General features: G+C 39.9%; 1 long non-coding RNA gene across 15 annotated transcripts in view; it reads right to left on the reverse strand.

Annotated features, from left to right (window-relative positions):
- LOC103884628 overlaps positions 1 to 18,320 on the reverse strand; it is a 228,334-nt gene that overhangs the window by 157,252 nt on the left and 52,762 nt on the right. For 5 of the 15 annotated variants that reach the window (XR_002522200.2, XR_002522202.2, XR_647287.4 and 2 more), the window contains one exon: positions 5,877 to 5,958. The exons of the other annotated variants lie outside the window; for them this stretch is intronic. This is a non-coding gene — a long non-coding RNA (uncharacterized LOC103884628). The remainder of the gene's footprint in view (positions 1 to 5,876; positions 5,959 to 18,320) is intronic. 15 annotated transcript variants of the gene reach the window in all.

Raw genomic sequence — 18,320 nt, forward strand, 5'->3', positions numbered from 1 at the left:
ATACTCCACTTCAAAAAAAAAGCACACTCCACTTTGGCAGTTTACTGAGAGATTGCAAAAATATTTGAAGAATCCTTTTAGATACCGGACCATTCCTTTGAATTCATTCTTTCACAGAGGCTGGATCAAGTGGAACTTCAATTATGTTTAGGTTCTGGTAGGTTAGAGAAAGGACCCTTAAGACCCTTAAGAATCTGCGTGTTTAACCTTCCAAGAGGATCCCCTTGCACCCTGCTAGTCTAATGCTCTCATTTCAAAGGTGAGAAAATGAAGCCACAGAGGCTAAATCAGTCTGCCTTGTCACACAGCAGCAAAGCTGGGAACTATGGAGGTCTGATCTCAGGTCTTTCGAAATATACCACTCCACCCCCATCTGATGCTCTTCCTGCTTTTGTTTACAGAAAGAAACAATTTGAGGATAAGAATGATTAGAACACATAGTTATTATGCCCATGGTTCAGTCTAGTTGTTCTGGCCTTTAAAACAAGTCAGTCAGACTGGCACCAGTCCAATCAGTTGCACACCACTGCCCAGCAAACAGCCTTGCCATGGAGATCCAGCCTTCCCAGCCCAAGCCTGGAGAACAAACAATCCCCACAACAGCAATGTTGCTTTCACTTCCTTTTGAAGAACAATAGGAAAACAACGATAGCTACCTAACATTTATTGGACATTTATCCATGCAGCAACTTGGGCAGAGTAGTCAGAGCCCTATGACACGGAAATTTAGAGAGTTCAAATTTTAAGTAAGAACTTTAAAACTACTAGATGTCACTAATGTAAATAACACCCATCTGTGAATCACATCAGAAATTTACAAAGTTAATTATGGGATTGCATTTCTGATGCTCTCCCAGGATGGCTCTGGCGCCTGCTATGTGCTAGGCGCTGGTCTAGACATTTTACATATGGCATCTCTTTTAATCTCCACAATAATTCCATCACATGGGTATTAATCACCCCACTCTGTAAGTAAGAAAAAGAAAAAAACTGAAAACATGATGGGAGCAGGACCAGGCAAGTAAAAGGTAAGTTCTGATGTCAAGTAACAGTCTTAGGGCTCAAGGAGGGTATCTTCATGATGTAACTTAAGTCTGTACCAGAAGAGTTCTCCTTTATCCCTAAAGAGTCACCTCAACGCCTATCATTCCATCATTAGTTTCATATTTTTTTTTTCTTTTTAAGACAGAGTCTCACTCTGTCACCCAGGCTAGAGTGCAACGGCACGATCTCAGCTCACTGTAACCTCCACCTCCCGGGTTCAAGCAATTCTCCTGCCTCAGCCTCCCAAGTAGCTGGGACTACAGGCCCTCACCACCACACCTGGCTAATATTTTTATTTTTTTAGCAGAAATCGGGTTTCCCCATATTGGCCAGGCTGGTCTTGAACTCCTGACCTTGTGATCCACCAACCTCGGCCTCCCAAAGTGCTGGGATTACAGGCACGAGTCACCACACCCAGCCTAGCTTCATCCATTTTTAACTTAAATACCATTAGTAGTCACCCATAAAATTGGGAATACCCCTATGCATTGATCAGAGTTGGCGATGCTATGTTACAGAATAAGCTGGAATCTCAGTAGACTAACATGATAAAAGTATTTCTTGTTCATGCAAACTCTGATGCAGATGTTTGGAGTCATTTTAGAGGACCAGGAATGAGATAAGGAGAGCATGGTAGATATGCAGGATATTTTAGATTCAGAGCATGGAAGATCAAGCAGCCTACAAGTAGAGAACACCATTTCCACCCACATTCCATTAGCCAGAAATCAGTCACACGGCCAACCTAACTGCGCAGGAGTCTGAGAAATGTAGGGAAGTGCAGAAATGGGTGGGCATTATAATATCCACCACATTCCCAAAAGAATTCTACGTTTGGTTCTTATTTGTCAGCACATCAGTTAACAAGAATTAATAGCAACAATATACACAAGTAGTATGTAGGAGTCTCTTCTTCAGGACAGGACCAGAAAGGAAGAGATGGAAAAGGGACAGTGACAGAGACATATGCACATATTTAACAATTTTGTTGGGTTTTGCCTGACTTGAAAGATCCATCTACTAAGCCCTGCTGCGTCTCCAGCTCATTGGCTGATACTTCCAATGACTTTGGTTGTATGCTGAATTAGACTTTAAGTTTTGCAAATATAATTTCTCCCAGAGATATCAGAAATAAAGCTATGTATTCATTTTATTCATAGAGGCAAATAGGTACTTTGGGATCTACAACTAAATAAATAAATGTTTTCCTGACAAGTTGACTATAACAGATCTTAACGAAGTGACATATTTTTTTCATTTTATTTCTACCATAAAATTCAACAACAAAACAATTTGGCCCTGAAAGGAAACAATAATCAAATTTAGGAATGTATCAAATTTTTAAAATTATATATAAAAGGAAAAGTATAACTTATTAAAACTTTAATAATAACTATTAATGCACCACCCAATTAAGACAGAAACCTGGCTTGAAACTTTCTTCTTCACTGAGTCTATCCAAGCACCAACTACGTGTGATTTTATCCCCAAAATACCTCTCAAGCTTATCATATTCTATCTTCTATCCCCATTGACACTGCTTCAAACTTTCTCACTTGGAGTATGACATCACCTCCTAGATGACCTCTCTGCATTCAGTCTTCCCCAACTTTTCAACTCCCTACCCCTAAGAGCAGTGTGTTCAAAACTGCAGGGTGCAAGGGGATCCTCTTGGAAGGTTAAACATGCAGATTCCAAAGTTTTCCACCAGGATTCTGATTTAGTAAACCCAGTGTTGACAAAAAGGGTCAAACTCTGTAAAATATTTGAAGAGATTTATTCTGAGCCAAATATGAGTGACCAATGGCCTGTGACACAACCCTCAGGAGATCCTGAGAACATGTGCCCAAAGTGGTCGGGGTATAGCTTAGTTTTATACATTTTAGGGAGACATGAGACATCTATCAAATACATGTAGGATGTACATCTGTTTGGTCCAGAAAGGCAGGACAACTAACTGGAAGCAAGGGCCTCCAAGTCATAGGCAGATTTAAATACTTACTGATTGGCATTGACTGAAACAGTTAGGTTATCGTCTAAAGACTTAGGACTGTCTGGGTTACGATAAGGAATTGTGGAGACCAAGATTTTATCATGCAGGTGAAGCCTCCAAGTAGCAGGCTTTGAGAATAGATTGTAAATGTTTCTTATCAGACTTAAAAAGTCTGTTCTAGGTAATTCCAAAAGGGAGGAGATCCAACACCCTCTTCCCATCATGGCCTAAAACTAGTTTTTCCACTTAACTTTGGAATGCCGTTGCCAAGAGAAGGGGTCCATTGGGATGGTCAAGGGGCTTAGAATTTTATTTTTGGTTTATACCAGGATAGAGTTCAGGGCTCTGAATTTTTAATAAGCACAACAGAAGATTTTAATGTATGTGCTCTTGGGAGAAACACTGCTCCTCAGAAAAAATCTCAACAAGAATTCCAAACCTCAGTTGTCAGTCCTTTGTTTAAAGCAATTGAACGGCTTTCCAGTGACTACCAGATAAGTCCCAAGGCCCTTATTATAGAATACAAAGCCACCATGACATAGGCCTGGAGTATCTTTTCAGCCTCGTATTTCCCTATTTCTCCTCAAACCTTACAGTTTCAGAACCTCCAGTGCCAAACTATTTGTATTTCCTGAGCACACTCCATTGGTTCATGCCTCGACATGTTAGCCATGTCGAAGCAGGATTTTTTTCAGCCCCGTTGCTGGACTTGCAGCAGGGGTGCCCCCTCTACTCGGCCTGCCATGCTCAGCCCCTTGCAGGAGAGAGCACATGAGCAAGCAAGAGTGGAACCTGGCAGGCCACTCTGACCACCAACACAGGAGCAAGCTCCATGCAGGGCCCACAGCCAAGTCAGGCGTGTTACCTCGAGGGGAATGGGGCAGTGCCCAGGGAGGGGTGCCTATGACCCTGAAGCCCCAGAGTTGGTGTTAGTGTGATAATCAGCTCTTTTAGTTCCACTGTCCGCAGCCTTACGGCAGCATGTTAGCAGCTCAGTCAGTCCCTTGCTCCCTTGCGCTGACTGCTGTCAAGGCTGCTCTCCGCTGTCAAGGGCAAGGGCCAGTGCTACAGCTTTTCAGAGTACCTGTGCTCAGTGGGCCCTAAGCTCTTATCCAGCATCCAAGAAGAATGACGTCACACTGATGGCTGAAGGGTGATGAGAGCAGAGGATTTTACTGAGTGACAGAACAGCTTTCAGAAAAGAAGGGATGTGGGGTCGGGGGAGGGTACCCCCCCAGTCGGGTGGTTTCTCTGTGTGATTGGGTCTGGGGCTTTTTATGGACTCAGAATGGGGAGTGCAGCTGATTGGTTTGTGAGTATGCAAAAAAGTTTAAAGCAAAGACATCACTCAAAGGTGGGCACCACAGTGTAGAAAACCAATTAGGAAAGGGTAGGTATATGTATAATAGGTGAAAGGTAGAGACCAATCAGAGGAAAGCACACCAAATGGGAAGACAGGTTCTCAATCTGGTCCCAGGATTTAACTTGTAGCTTGGCTTCCAGGCTTTATATGGTCTTCAACTTGGAGGGGGGATTTTGCTGGGGACTCACCTCTATCTGCCTAGGCATCTGACTGCCTCTTGTCACTATCATTGTTGTTCTGGCTACCTAGAATTTCCATGCCCATTGTCTTCCTGACAAACCAGCATTTACCTTCAAAATTGAGCTCAATTCTTTCGTTAATTTCTTCTAATATGCCACCTTTGACAGAGTTAATGTCTTCCTCCTCTTTCATCCTCCTGTCTGCTCTGACCTTTGAAGTACTTCTATTACTACACATCTTTGTTTACATTCCTCTCACTCCCTATCTAACCTTCTTACCTCATCTCAGTGCCTCGCATGTAGAAGGCATTAAATAAACATTGTTGAACTATAGCTAAATACGAAACAAGCTCTTCGGGAGCAGAAACAAATAAAGATTCCTCTTTGGATTATTTGGTCCTTTAAGTTAAATATTTCAGTTCAGTTCAGTTTATACCATTTTTTTCTTTCTTCATTATTCATTAATGAATTATTCATTTCCTTCATTAATTCTACAAATGCTTTTTGAAAGCCTACTATGCACGTCATTGTACAATAATGCTACCTAAAATCCTGTGTTTATATGCTAGAAACTATTAGATATAGTCTTTCTTTACCTTTTATTCTCTACAGATCTTTCGTTAATTTTCTTATGTAATGGTTCCTGTGGCAGGTAGGAGAGTACTTTGAAGACTAGCATCTTTTGAGATAGTAATAAATGTTTCCCTCCCAATAAAACTAAAATATTTCCCAAATAGTATAGTATAGCGTTAAAATGATATCCATACATTTGTGTTTCTACCTCATGGGCTTCTTTGGGGAAGTACATGAGAAAGTTAATAGTGGCCTACCAGCCTACCATTTAACCCACATCCCTAATCAATCAATAATTTTTTCTTTTTTTTTTTTTTGGAGACAGAGTTTCACTCTTGTTGCCCAGGCTGGAGTGCAATGGCTCCATCTCAGCTCACTGCAACCTCTGCCTCCCGGGTTCAAGCGATTCTCCTGTCTCAGCCTCCCGAGTAGCGGGGATTACAGGCGCATGCCACCATGCCCAACTAATTTTTGTATTTTTAGTAGAGACAGGGTTTCATCATATTGGTCAGGCTGGTCTCGAACTCCTGACCTCAGGTGATCCGCCCACCTCGGCCCCCCAAAGTTCTGGGATTACAGGCGTGAGCCACCGCGCCCAACCAATCAATAATTTTTTTTAATTGCACCACATAAGCACCTAACTCACACCCTAAGGGAGACTGTGAAAAAACAGAAAGAATGGGCCACTGTCTTTCTTTATTCATCTCTGCATCTTTGTACTTACAGGCCTCCTCTGGATTCTGAAAGCAGCCTTGACAGTTGAAAACGTGGCATAAATTTTGTAGCCTCAATCACCCCTAGATGAACTAAAAAAAAAAAAAACACCTGTTTTGTATATTTATTCTAAAATTCAGGTCAGGATCTAAAACCTGAACATAACAATGTATTTAAACATTGCTGCTTTACTCAACTTCTTACATATCTTACTGTGTAAATTTGTCTTTCAAAGGAGAAAACATTATTATACTATCACAAAATAGACAGTGAAACTCTAAAACTTGCCAAATACTGCAGTCTAAAATCATTTTCTGACAGAAGAAGACACTACTCCTTTTTAGAAAAAGAGTGGAGTTATTACAAATGTATTCTTTCTGACATCAAAACAAAAAGAATGATTACTCATTTTATATTTGTTGGCATGGAGTTATTTGGACGTGGTTAAAAATATCTCCAAGAACAGTCTTCACTCTAGCCACAAACCTGTAAATCTTCCCTTCAGAGATGAAAACTGTCCACAGCAATCAACAGTAACATTCCAAGTCTGACACTCCCCGACACCCAAACAACACAATGCCGGGCGGCTGGAGAGCACAGTTAGCATTACAGAAATCACACTCCCTCTGCCCAGAGAGCAAGTGGATCAAATATCAAAACTGTCCCAGAAATACGCTATGCGGGGTTATAAATACGCTCCCACAGAGGGATAAGAATTTGTAACAAAGTTTAAAATCATTTGTAGATTGGCTATAATTTAAAAAAAAACAAAAACAAACACAGAAAACAGTAAGCGCTGATGAGTATATGGAGAAAGGAGAAATCAGAACTCTCATACATTGCTGGTGGGAATGTAAAGTGTGCAGCCTTTTGGTGATTCCTCAATAAGTCAAACATAAAATACTGTATGACCCAGCAATTTCATTGCTAGGTATATACCCAAAAGAATTGAAAACAGGGAGTCAAGCAGATGCTCGTACACCAGTGTTCACAGCAGCACTACTTTCTACTAGCCAAAGATAGAAAAAACACAAATGTCCATCAATCCATAAACAAACAAATAAACATGGTATAACCATCCAACAGAATATTTTTCAGCCTTAAAATAGAATGAAGTCCTGAGATATGCCTCAGCATCCATGAACCTTAAAAACATCATGTTAAGTTAAAGAAGCCAGTCACAAAAGGCTTTGTGACTGTAAATGGTATGATCTCATTTACACAAAATATCCAAGAATAGGCAAATCTATAGAGACAGAAAACAGATTAGTAGTTTCCAGGAGCTGTGGGTAGGGGAGGATGGGGAGTGGCTGCTTAATGTCTCCTGTTTCCACCTGGGGTGATGAAAATGTTCTGGAGCTAGATAGTGGTGATAGTTGCACAACAATGTGAATGTCCTAAATGACAATGAATTGTATGCTTTAAAAATGCTTAATCTGAGCTGAGCACAGTGGCTTACACCTGTAGCCTGAGCACTTTGGAAGATTGAAGCAGGAGGATCATTTGAGCCCAGGAGTCCAAGACCAACCTGACCAACATAGAGAGACCTAATCTCTACAAAAATAAAAATAAAAAACAAAAAACAGCCGGGCGTGGTGCCACGCGCCTGTAGTCCCGGCTACTTGAGAAGCAGAGGCTTAAAACCGGGAGGTCAAGGTTGCAGTGAGCTCTGTTTGTGCCACTGCACTCAGGCCTGGGCAGCAGAGTAAGACTCTGTGTTTTTTTTAAAAAAAAAAAAAAAAAAAAAAGTTACTCTGCAATTTTGCAATTTTACAGGCATTAGGGAAAGACATTATTTAAATTGCAAATTTTATATTAACTGAATTTTACTACAATAAAAAATCATTTGTCAGTTAAATAATTTTCTAATGTGATACAATTCTAGGATATTCCACAGTGAAAACATTTTTTATTAAAATATACTTATCAATATATGCATATGTACATTGTTTGAATTATCAAATATTAGATCTAATTTAATTGTTCTATAACTAAGTAAGTTAACTGTTTCAGTAAAATTTCAGAGAAACTTCAAAATAGGAGGCTGGGTGTAGTGGTTCATGCCTGTAATCCCAGCACTTTAGGAGGCCAAGGCAAGTGGATCTCTTGAGGTCAGAAGTTCAAGACCAGCCTGGCCAACATGGTGAAACCCTGTCTCTACTAAAAATACAAAAATTAGCCAAGTGTGGTGATGGGTGCCTGTAATCCCAGCTACTTAGGAGGCTGAGGCATGAGAATTGCTTGAACTCAGGAGGCGGAGGTTGCAGTGAGCCAAGATGACGCCACTACACTCCAGCCAGGGTGACACAGTGAAGACTTTGTCTCAAAAAAAAAAAAAAATAGAAGATATTTGGTGAATTTCATAAATAAAATGATTACAGATTATTTATGGTCAAATACCTAGAATGCCTAGAAGACCACAAACTTTCAGAAGTCTGAGAAAAACTAATGTTCTATTTTGAAAACCAGCACACTTTCAGCACCCCAAAGAACTACTGGCCTATAGCCTTACTTAGCATTATGTATAAGTATGAAGAGTCATCCAACATAATTTATTCTAAGTGCTTATAATGTGTCAGGCACTAGTCTAGGCACAGGAAATATGAATACTATTAAGGCAAGGTTCTTGCCCTAATGGATCTTATGAATAAAATAGAAACTATGCATGTTTTACATATTGCAATTTTTTTGTATGACAATAACATTACCCAAGAACAGTGAAGGGATTTATAGGAAACCAGAGTCAACAGTAAGTACAGATAACTTATTGCTATTATCTCCTAAGTGGTATTTAAAGCAAAGCAATAATAAATCAGGATCATCATGTTGTCATCCAGACAACTGCTAAGAAACATCTTGCTGGATATCTGAGTTGGTAATCACATTCTCCAAAACTCCTAAGCTCTGTTTTATTCACGTTCTATCCCTTCAACCAATAAGAAGAATGAGTAAATGTTTCATTGCAAGCTGTTATCACTAAGAATAGAAATGTTTGATCTACAGAACCCTGTACCAGGAACTATGGATGATTCAAAGTTAATGGATGGTATCCCTAACTTTGTGTAGTTTATCATCTGACTAGGTAGGCAATATGTCCATCAAAACTATCTGAGAGCAATTATAATGTGACATAAGAGCTAAACACGTGTGAGTTGACACAATATAAACCAAGCTCCCAAGTGCAGTGAGAATGTGAAGTATGAACTACTCACAACCAGAGCACAACATGGTACCCACTGTCCTTCTGATACAGCACGGGCTATAGTTTACATGTTCCTTTAAAGTGCAGAAACAATCCTAATACTAATCTATTTTTCTTATCACATGTAGGGGTTTGGGAGAGAAAGTCTAGGACTTACTATGTTGCCAGGCATTTCGATAGGCACTTTTAAATTTAACCTCACAAAAACCCACGCTACTTTATCACCATCATCATGATTGTCATTCCCATCATCATTATCCCTATTTAATGCTTGCCCAAAGTCAGCCAGCAACTAAGTGTGATGTCTGATGGTTGCAGAGGACTCACTGAGCCTAGGTTTGATTTTTAAAATTATTTTTTCCAAACCATTTTGCTCCATGATGCCATACACTTCAGATCATACTCTAAGAGTCATCACCCCAAAGTAATGGCTATTATCCAGGGGTGCCTCTCAGAACTACCCCAAGAGCTTTTTCAAACTATAAACTGAGAGTCATACCCAGATACATGTCATAAACTCTAAGATTGGGGTTTGGGCTTGGGGAAAAAAAATATTTTAAAAATTCTCCCAGGTAACTGTATACACTCCCCTGCCTTGAAACTCTACAAGCCAGAAGAGAGTGGGGACCAACATTAAACTTCTTAAAGAATTTTCAACCCAGAATTTCATATCTAGCCAAACTAAGCTTCATAAGTGAAGGAGAAATAAAACCCTTTACACACAAGCAAATGCTGAGAGATTTTGTCACCACTAGGCCTGCCTTACAAGAGATCCTGAAGGAAGCACTAAACATGGAAAGGAACAACTGGTACCAGCCACTGCAAAAACATGCCAAATTATAAAGACCATTGACACTATGAAGAAACTGCATCAACTAACGAGCAAAATAACCAGCTAGCATCATAATGACAGGATCAAATTCACACATAACAATATTAACCTTAAATGTAAATGGGCTAAATGCCACAATTAAAAGACACAGACTGTCAAATTGGATAAAGAGTCAAGACTCATCAATGTGCTCTATTCAGGAGACCCATCTCATGTGCAAAGACACACATAGGCTTAAAATAAAGGGATGGAAGAATATTTACCAAGCAAATGGAAAGGAAAACAAAGCAGGAGTTGCAATCCTACTCTCTGATAAAACAGACTTTAAACCAACAAAGATCAAAAGAGATAAAGAAGATCATTACATAATGGTAAAGAGATCAATTCAAAAAGAAGAGCTAACAATCCTAAATATATATGCACCCAATACAGGAGCACCCAGATTCATAAAGCAAGTCCTTAGAGACCTACAAAGAGACTTAGATGCCCACATAAAAATAATGGGAGAATTTAACACCCCACTGCCAATATTAAATAGATCAACGAGACAGAAGGTTAATAAGGATATCCAAGACTTGAACTCAGTTCTGCATCAAGCAGACCTAATAGAAATCTACAGAATTCTTCACCCCCAAATCAACAGAATATACATTCTTCTCAGCACCACATCTCACTTACTACAAAACTGACCACATAGTTGGAAGTAAAGCACTCCTCAGCAAATGTAAAAGAACAGAAATCACAACAAACTGTCTCTCAGACCACAGTGCACTTAAATTAGAACTCAGGATTAAGAAACTCACTCAAAACTGCACAACTACATGGAAACTGAACAACCTGCTCCTGAATCACTACTGGGTAAATAACAAAATGAAGGTAGAAATAAAGACGTTCTTTGAAACCAATGAGAACAAACATACAACGTACCAGAATCTCTGGGACACATTTAAAGCAGTATGTAGATGGAAATTTATTGCACTAAGTGCCCACAAGGGAAAGCAGGAAAGATCTAAAATCAACACCCTAACATCACAATTAAAAGAACTAGAGAAGCAAGGGCAAACAAATTCAAAAGATAGCAGAAAGCAAGAAATAACTAAGATCAGAGCAGAACTGAAGGAGATAGAGACATAAAAAACCCTTCAAAAAAATCAATGAATCCAGAAGCTGGTTTTTTGAAAAGATCAACAAACTTGATAGACTGCTAACAACAATAATAACAAAGAAAAGAGAGAAGAATCAAATAGATGCAATAAAAAATGATAAAGGTGATATCACCACTGATCCCACAGAAATACAAACTACCATCAGAGAATACGATAAAACAGCTCTACACAAATAAACTAGAAAATCTTGAAGAAATGGATAAATTCCTGGACACATACACCCTCCCAAGACTAAACCAGGAAGAAGTTGAATCTCTAAATAGACCAATAACAGGCTCTCAGATTAAGGCAATAATTAATAGCTTACCAACCAAAAAAAGTCCACGACCAGACAGATTCACAGACAAATTCTACCAGAGGTACAAAGAAGAGCTGGTACCATTCCTTCTGAAACTATTCCAATCAACAGAAAAAGAAGGAATCTTCCCTAACTCATTTTATGAGACCAGCATCATCATCCTGATACCAAAGCCTGGCAGAGACACAATAAAAAAAGAGAATTTTAAACCAATATACCTGACGAACATCAATGCGAAAATCCTCAATAAAATACTGGCAAACTGAATCCAGCAGCACATCAAAAAGCTTATCCACCACAATCAAGTCAGTTTCAACCCTGGGATGCAAGGCTGGTTCAACATATGCAAATCAATAAGCATAATCCATCACATAAACAGAACCAATGACAAAAACCACGTGATTATCTCAATAGATGCAGAAAAGGCCTTCAACAAAATTCAACAGCCCTTCATGCTAAAAACTCTCCATACACTAGGTATTGATGGAATATATCTCAAAATAATAAGAGCTATTTATGACAAACCCACAGACTATATCATACTGAATGGGCAAACATTGGAAGCATTCCCTTTGAAAACTGGCACAAGACAGGGATGCCCTCTCTCACCACTCCTATTCAACATAGTGTTGGAAGTTCTGGCCAGGGCAATCAGGCAAGAGAAAGAAATAAAGGGTATTCAATTAGGAAAAGAGGAAGTCAAATTGTCCCTCTTTGCAGGTGACATGATTGTATATTTAGAAAACCCTATCATCTCAGCCCAAAATCTCCTTAAACTGATAAGCAACTTCAGCAAAGTCTCAGGATACAAAATCAATGTGCAAAAAATCACAAGCATTCCTATACACCAATAACAGACAAACAGAGAGCCAAATCATGAGCGAACTCCCATTCACAATTGCTACAAAGAGAATAAAATACCTAGGAATCCAACTTACAAGCGATGTAAAGGACCTCTTCAAGGAGAACTACAAACCACTGCTCAACAAAATAAAAGAGGACACAAACAAATGGAAGAACATTCCATGCTCATGGATAGGAATAATCAATATCGTGAAAATGGCCATACTGCCCAAGGTAATTTACAAATTCAATGCCATTCCTATCAAGCTACCAATGATTTTCTTCACAGAATGGAAAAAAACTATTTCAAAGTTCATATGGAACCAAAAAAGAGCCCACACTGCCAAGACAATCCTAAGCAAAAAGAACAAAGCTGGAGGCATCGCACTTCAAACTATACTACAAGGCTACAGTAACCAAAACAGCATGGTACTGGTACCAAAACAGAGACCAATGGAACAGAACAGAGGCCTCAGAAATAACACCGCACATCTATAACCATCTGATCTTCAACAAACCTGACAAAAACAAGAAATGGGGAAAGGATTCCCTATTTAATAAATGGTACTGGGAAAACTGGCTAGCCATATATAGAAAGCTGAAACTGGACCCCTTCCTTACACCTTATACAAAAATTAATTCAAGATGGATTAAAGACTTAAATGTCAGATCTAAAACCATAAAAACCCTAGAAGAAAACCTAGGCAATACCATTCAGGACATAGGCATGGGCAACGACCTTATGACTAAAACACCAAAAGCAATGGCAACAAAAGCCAAAATAGACAAATGGGATCTAATTAAACTAAAGAGCTTTTGCACAGCAAAAGAAACTACCATTACAGTGAACAGGCAACCTACAGAATGGGAGGAATTTTTTGCAATCTATCCATCTGACAATATGAGTACATTCTAATATCCAGAATCTACAAAGAACTTAAACAAATTTACAAGAAAAAAACAACCCCATCAAAAAGTGGGCAAAAGATAGGAACAGACACTTCTCAAAAGAAGACATTTATGCAGCCAAGAGACACATGAAAAAATGCTCATCATCACTGATCATCAGAGAAATGCAAATCTTAAAACCACAATGAGATACCATCTCACACCAGTTAGAATGGCAATCATTAAAAGTCAGGAAACAGCCAGGCGTGGTGGCTTATGCCTGTAATCCCAGCACTTTGGGAGGCTGAGGCAGGTGGATCATGAGGTCGGGAAATCAAGACCATCCTGGCTAACATGATGAAACCCCATCTCTACTAAAAATACAAAAACATTAGCCGGGCATGGTTGCGGGCACCTGTAGTCCCAGCTACTTGGGAGGCTGAGGCAGGAGAATGGCATGAACCCGGGAGGCGGAGGTTGCAATGAGCTGAGATCACGCCACTGCACTCCAGCCTGGGTGACAGAGCGAGACTCTGTCTCAAAAAAAAAAAAAAAAAAAAAAAAGTCCGGAAACAACAGATGCTGGAGAGGATGTGGAGAAATAGGAATGCTTTTACACTGTTGGAGGGAGAGTAAACTAGTTCAACCATTGTGGAAGACAGTTTGGCAATTCCTCAAGGATCCAGAACTAGAAATACCATTTGACCCAGCCATCGCATTACAGGGCATATACCCAAAGGATTATAAATCATGCTATTATAAAGACACATGCACACATATGTTTACTGCAGCACTATTCACAACAGCAAAGACTTGGAACCAACCCAAATGTCCATCAATGATAGACTGGATTAAGGAAATGTGGCACATATATACCATGGAATACTATGCAGCCATAAAAAAGGATAAGTTCATGTCCTTTGCAGGACATGGATGCAGCTGGAAACCATCATTCTGAGCAAACTATCACAAGGACAGAAAATCAAACACCGCGTGTTCTCACTCATAGGTGGGAATTGAACAATGAGAATACTTGGACACAGGGCGGGGAACATCACACAACAGGGCCTGTCGTGGGGTGGGGGCCAGGGGGAGGGATAGCATTAGAAGAAATACCTAATGTAAATGACGAGTTAATGGGTGCAGCACACCAACATGCCACATGTATACATATGTTACAAACCTGCACATTGTGCGCATGTACCCTAGAACTTAAAGTATAATAATAAAAAATTAAAAAGTTTACCAAAAAGAATAAAACTGATTCAAACCCAAGGGCGAGAGGCAGAGCCTGAAGAAATGCCTGAGATTTTCTCATGGTTCCTATGGTCAAAAGCAAGAGTGTAGCCTGAGGACTTGTGGATAATGCCCAGCTCAGGTGTTACATACATGTACAGTTGATGCTTGAACAACACAGGTTTAAACTGTGTGGGTCCACTTATATGCAGATTTTCTTCTGCCTCTGCCATTCTAAGACAGTAGGATTAATCCCTCCTCTTTCCCCTCCTGAGCCTACTCATCCTGAAGAAGTTTATGATGATCCACTTCCACTTAATAAATGTTAATATATTTTCTCTTTAAAAAAAAAAAAAAAAAAGCTCTGCCTTAAAGCATGTCCCAGGAGGAAAACATCAATTACATAATTCAAGAACAATCCTCAGAACTGAAGGACATGAATTTTCAGATTAAAAAGACTCACTAAATGCCTGCCTAACTAATGAAAATAGATCCACAGCAAGGCATAGCATTATGAAATGGCAGAGGATGGGAAAAAGAGACAATACAATAAACACTGGAGAGACTTCCTTTAAAGTCATATAGAAAACAAATGGAATCAAAATGGCTTTAGACATCCCAACAACAATATTGGAAGCTAGAAAATAAGGGAATAATGGCTTCAAAAGCAGAATCTGGGTGTAGTGGCTCATGCCTGTCATCTCAGCACTTTGGGAGGTCAAAGCAGAAGGATCGCCCAAGGCCAGAAATTCAAGACCAGCCTGTGCAACACAGAGAGATCTTGTCTCTACTAAAAATAAAAAACTGGCTGGGAGTGACGGGCACATGTTTGTAGTCCCAGTTACTTGGGAGGCTGAGGAGAGAGGATCACTTGAGCCCAACAGTTCAAGGTTGCAGTGAACTATGATTTATGATTGTCACTGAACTCCAGCCTGGACAACAGAGTAAGACCCTCTCAAAAAAAAAAAAAAAGCAGAAGAAAATTTTCTCCAACCTACAATTTTAAACCAACCCAAACTATTAGTCAAATATGAAGGAAAGATTTTTTAAAAAGCACCTTCAGACATTCAAAGTCTCAAAAAATTGACTTTCCATTCATCCTTTTTCAGGAAGCAAGAGAATGTGTTCTACTGAAATGAAAGAGTAGCACTAGAAAAGAAATAAGACATGACATACAGTTAACAAAGGATGCACCACAGAAAACAGCAAAGAGAATCTCCAGATGGAAGATAAAGGGGGACACAGCCTGACAGCTGTGTCCCAGGCCCATAGGACAACAGACCAATTGAAAGGTCAGAAACCAAGTCAGAAGGCTCCAGAAGAGCTTACCCCAGGAAATGAAGTCAGTAGAATACGGAATGCTTCTGAATACATTGCAGAGAAACTAAACATTTGTAGTTTGAGGTTGAATTACAATAAGCTAGAGGTTGCAATTTTTTCTTATAAAAGGTCAGATAATATTTTAGGTTTTTCAGGCCATACGGTCTCCATCACACTACTTAACTCTGCTGTTGTAGGGCAAAAGCAGACATAAACAATAAGCAAAACAAATTTATTTGCAAAAACAGGTAACAGACTGGATTTTTCCTTTGAGACACAGTTTGCTGACCCCTGATATAAGCATATAATCACAAAGAAGACAAAAAATGTATAAACATAAAAATTATTAGTTTCAGGGAAAATAAAAAGTTGTATAGAGAAGAAAATTTTATCATGGCTCAGATAAATGGGTTTATATATATAATCATATCATGTAATCACTGAATATTTATATAATCATAATCATGTAATCACTGAATATCGATGCTACTAAAACCACCACAAATCCATATTAGGAGGATGAAGGAATGGGAAGTGTGCAAATATGTGATAGGTGCAGGAGACATAAGTAAGAGAAAGCTAGGTTCTCATCTTTCACATTGGGAAATAACATTTACAACGACAATACCAAGAAGTAGTCAAAGTGACTAACTTCTCAGTCTCAACTGAGGCCAAACTCTTCAGAACAAATGTAATTCATGGGAGAATAAAAATGAAGTGATGAAAAGCCAATGTGCCAAGCCACTGATACCCAGGAGATATATAAAGTTATTGCTCAAGATGTCGTATGTTGGCCAGGCGCAGTGGCTCATGCCTGTAATCCCAGCACTTTTGAAGGCTGAGGCAGGTGGATCACTTGAGGCCAGGAGTTCGAGACCAGCCTGGTCAACATGGTGAAACCCCATCTCTACTAAATATACAAAAATTAGCCAGGCATGGTGGCATGGGCCTGTAATCCCAGCTACTCAGGAGACTGAGGCACAAGATCACTTGAACCTGGGAGGTGGAAGTTGCAGTGAGCTGAGACCGTGCCACTGGACTCCAGTGTCTTATGTTACTGACCACAAGGGGGACTTCAAGAAAGGTGAGCCATACACAAGCAGAATATGCATGGGGGAAAAAAAGGCGAGACAGCCACCGAAAAAGCTGTAAAACTTCTCTCTCTTGACCACAGTGGAACAAAAGGGTCTGACCCCTCGAAAAGAACTAATCTGCTAAGGAGGACATAGACACTGACATTGAGCCCATTATAAAGACAATCGTGTTGTTGCATATCCATTGCCAGTTCTGGTAGAGCAGTACAGAGAGGTAAAACATCCCAGAGAAACCAGCTGATAAAGGCTCAGGGCTTAATGCCAGACTTAAGCCAATGCACAAGTAAAGGCAGTGTATTAGTCCATTTTCACACTGCTACAAAGAACTACCTTAGACTGGGTAATTTATGAAAAAAAAAAAAAAAAATAGAGGTTTAATTGACTCACAATTCCACAGGCTTAACAGGAAGCATGACTGGTAGGCCTCAGGAAACTTACAATCATGGCAGAAGGCAAATGGGAAGCAAGGACCTTCTTCACATGGTGGCAGGAGAGAGAGAGAGCATGAAGGGGGAAGTGCCACACATTTTTAAACCATCAGATCTCATGAGAACTCACTCACTATCACGAGAACAGCAAGAGAGAAATTCACCCCCATGACCCAATCACCTCCCACCAGGCCCTTCCTCCAATTCTGGATGAGATTTGGGTGGGAACACAAATCCAAACCATATCAGACAGGAATTAGGAATAAAGGACTCAGTGTCTAGAAGAGGATTCTCTGGACCACATGTAACAAGAGGAACAGAATCCTTATCTAATCTCTTCCCTAAGCCACACAAATTACAGCTTCTCATCAACTTCTTAGGGATGTCAGAACCCCTAAAAGGCCTCTACAAAAGAGGTACTCTTTTTTTTTTTTTAAGTCATAGGCTTTAATCACCAGGAGGGTTTCTTTTGACAATCTAGGTTCAACAGTTTCAACAATTACTTTTGACATCTTTATAAAACTCCAAGTTAAGGAATCCCTTCCAGGAATTATTGCATTGAGATATATAGTGAAGTAGTAACTTGAAATATTAACCTTTGTGGGGGTTTTTTTGTTGTCTTGATTTTGTTTTTGTTTTTCGAGACGGAGTCTCGCTCTGTCGCCCAGGCTGGAGTGCAGTGGCTTCATCTCAGCTCACTGCAACCTCCACCTCCTGGGTTCAAGCGATTCTCTTGCCTCAGCCTCCTGAGTGGCTGGGACTACAGGTGCCTACCACCACACCCAGCTAATTTTTGTATTTTTAGTAGAGACAGGGTTTTATCATATTGGCCAGGCTGGTCTCGAACTCCTGATCTCATGAGCTGCCTGCCTCAGCCTCCCAAAGTGCTGGGATAACAGGCATGAGCCACTGCACCCAAGCCACCTTTGTGGTTTTTAAAAAAATGTTCTGCACTTCCTTGGAGTGACCCTATCCTACTCAATCTGAGGCATCCATATTGCCTTACAGAGAATTAGAACAGCTACAGCAAGAATGAAGGAAGCAGGGCATGGAGCTTATGTCATAATAATAGATTGGAAACAGAATAGAGAGAGGCAAATGATCCCCTCTTCATCTCCCAGGTTAACTGAGGATCACTTGGGCTGTG

This window comes from Papio anubis, chromosome 3 (assembly GCF_008728515.1).
Source record: "Papio anubis isolate 15944 chromosome 3, Panubis1.0, whole genome shotgun sequence".
Taxonomy (NCBI): Eukaryota; Metazoa; Chordata; class Mammalia; order Primates; family Cercopithecidae; genus Papio; species Papio anubis.